Here is a 3,337-nt window from a genome sequence, read left to right on the forward strand (position 1 = left end):
GGTCCCACGACGCCTGGGACGCCGGCCGGCCTCAGCCACCCCTCGGCCTCCCGCGGGCCCGGCCCCACCGCCGGGGCCTACGTGAGGCGCCCCCGCCGCCGGGGGCCGCCCCGTCCACCCAGCCACCCGTCTGCCTGTCTGGTCTGCTCCGGGGCCCACGTCCCGAGGGAACGCGCCCGAGAGCGGCGGCGGCCCCCACCCATGCCCGCACGCCACCACCGGCTGCGGCTCGGGACGGGGAGCGAGCGGAGAGCCAGCCGCTCGCGGCGGGGCGGAGCCCGGACGGGGCCGGGCCCTCTCCCCGCCCCAGCGCGCGACGGGAGAACCACGCGCACGCTCGCGCACACGCGCGGCCCCGCGCCCGACGACGGCCCGGCCGGGCGTGACCCTCCCCCGACTCGGAGGGGGGAGGCGCCGGCCGCGGTAGGCAAAGAGCAGCTCTGCCCACGCGCCACGGTGGTGGCGTCCGTGGCTACTACGCGCAAAGGAGGGGCGGCGGCTGGGGGGTCCGGTACCCCAAGGCACCCTCTCGGATCGCTAGAGAAGGCTTTCTCACCGAGGGCGTGTCGCCCCCGCCCATCGTCCGCCATCGGTCCCACCAAGGCGCTTACAGACACCATGGCCACGCAACGCAGGAGGGGTCTGCGGTAGAGGTAAGGCCTAGAGCAAGTCGGAGCGTCCGTGGTCAGGGCCGCGAGCCCGCGCTGCCCCGGGCTCGCCATCTCTGGCCACACTGGGCTTAGCTAGGGATCTACAAGGCCCCTGTGCGGCTCCCAAGTCAGTGCCTCCTCTCAGGCCGAGAGACCAAGGGAGGCAGAGACTGGGACGGAGGTGCCGATCAAACAGCACCTCCCAACCCAAAGAGCCAGCGCCACGCCGCTGGCTCGGCCCGCCACGGTCACTCCCACACCCGCGGGGAAACCCCAGCAAGGGGAACACGCGGGCACGCGCCCGAGCCTGCCCGCCCCCACACGGCACGCCGTGGGGGGCGACGAGGCACCCGTCCACCCCGAGGGGGACGAGGGGCACGCCTCCCTTACCGACTCGACCCCTCCGCTCCTCAGACACACCAGCGCAGTGGTTACCTGAGGAGGCCGACGGGAACAGGGAACGACACCGCCACTCGGCCTCGGGCGCCTGAGGGACGACCTGGAACGCTCCAGGGGCACCGCCAACGGCCCGGGGAACGCGCTCACGCGCCCGGGAAGGCGCGCGGCGCGGCGGCAACACGGCCCGCCCCACCGCGGGGAGGGCCGCCCACGAGACACAGCCAAGAGGCACAGGCGGAGCATCCGCCGCGTCACGGAGACCCCGACACCGCCCACGCCACGAGGCACGGGGCGGGGGAGCGAGGTCGGGCCGGATTCCGCACCCCTGCCGCCTCCCACACGCCACTCGCAGCGGGGGAGAACGGGCGAGGGGACCCGCGGGCAGAGCGAGAAGAGCGGTCCCGTTCGCCATGAACGTCCGTCCCTCGTCTGGCACGGCTTAGGCCCGGCCCGGGAGAGCACAGCATCACCACATCGGTCGGCAGCATAACGCGAGGGACCCCCGAGCAAGGGAAGGCCGGCGAGGACAGCGAGCGGAGGAGCCTGCTTCAGCCTCACCGACCCCTCTCCTCCTCCAGCAAGCGCGGGCGACCACCCCAGGACGAGAACGCCTGACACGCACTGGCACGGAGCCGGTGGGATGGGGTAAGTCGCGACCGCACCCGGGTGCCGGCGGCAGGGAGTGCACGTGGTAGAGGACCCCGCGCCCCTAACCCCGCCGCCCTCGGGTACCAGAGACCGGAGGTGGCACCACGGTCGTGGGGGCGCCTGGAACGCACAAGAGCCGGCGCGCAGGCCCCAGCGGGCGGCTCAAGCGGCGGGGGTGGAAACGGGCGTCCGGTTCTCGGCCAGAGCCCGGAGCCCTCCCCGCACACGCATCCAGGCACCCGGAAGCTCTCGGGCGACTGTCACCCGAGCAGAGCGTGTCAGCACTTACCTGGCGGCACAAAACCACCCATTCGGGGGCAAGAATCGCCGCGCCCGGAGACGGGGCCCACCCACGGATCACCAGGGGAACCCCTGGATCACGGCCACGGCCACCAGACCCCAAGCACGACCCCATCGCCACCAGGCCCGGAGCTCCCGGGGCCATCTGGTCGACCCCAGAAGCGTGGCGGCAGGGGGAGCCGGGGACAGCCTCCCCGGGCCGCCCGCGCGGGCCGGGACCGGTCGGTCCCTCCCTCTGAGTCGCCGGGTCAGGACTTAGAAAAGAATTCCGCGGAGGCGCCTCCGGCGACCGGGCCCGGGGCGGGACCGTGGCTCCCGTCCCTCAGCCGGGGCTCCACCTACGCCTCGAGCCGGCCCCCTCCCGCCTCCGGACAAAGACGCGACCCGCGAAACTCGGAGAGAGAAGTCCGGTCCGACGGCCCGGACCCACCCCGGGCACGCGTCCGGGCCGGGGACGCCCTCCCCGGCCCGCCCTCGAGGGCTCCCGGGGCCGGTCCACGCTCTTCTCCAGGGCGGGACTTGGAAAAAAAAACTGCCACGGAGGAGGAGGCATCCGAGGACCGGGCCCGGTCCCCACCGCCAGAGCCGGTCGACTCGGAAGACCAGTGGGGGAAAAGGCCAGCCCGGCGGCCGAGCCCGTCGCGCCCTCCACGGGCTCCCCCGCAAGGCCCCGGCCGGTCGCCCACCTCCGGAGCGGGCGCGGAAAGGGGATCGGCGACGCGGAAGGCCCGACCACCGGGCCGCCCTCGGGACGACGGCCGGGCACGGGACGAGCTCCCTCGCCCGTTCCCCCGCGGCGGCCCCCCACCCCCTCCCGGGGACGGAGGGGCACCGGCGGCTGCTGGTCGACCCGTCCGGGAGGCCCCACACCCCGGCCGGCACCGGGCGGCGCGGCGACAGCCACCTCCCTCAGTAGCCTGCACCTCCAATCTCCGGCGAGCGGGCGTCGCGCTCACGCCCCGGCGCCACCGGGCCAGATCCCGCCAGCGACGCCGGCCTCCCGGGACTCTGCCTCGGTCACCGCGGCCGAGTCCCGTCCCTTGGCCCGCGTCGCCGGAGCTCCGGAGGAAAGAGACGATATAAAAGCGGCCGCCAGGTGGCACCCGGCGACCGACGACCGCCTCAGCGGGACGGAGCCGGAGCGCGGGCCCGCCGGGGAGCACAGCCGGGCCGCCGGGCCGCCCGATCCCGTCCCGGAGCCCCCTCGGACCCAGCCTCCCGGCCCCAGTGCGGCCCCGGGGCGTCCGCCCGCGGGCTCCCGGCCGCCAAGGCGCAGCCCCAGCCGCAGGAGGGGGACTCGGAAAAGGTTTCTCGGGCGATCACCGGGAAGGGGAAGGGGA

This window comes from Equus asinus, unplaced genomic scaffold (genome assembly GCF_041296235.1).
Source record: "Equus asinus isolate D_3611 breed Donkey unplaced genomic scaffold, EquAss-T2T_v2 contig_417, whole genome shotgun sequence".
NCBI classification, from domain to species: domain Eukaryota; kingdom Metazoa; phylum Chordata; class Mammalia; order Perissodactyla; family Equidae; genus Equus; species Equus asinus.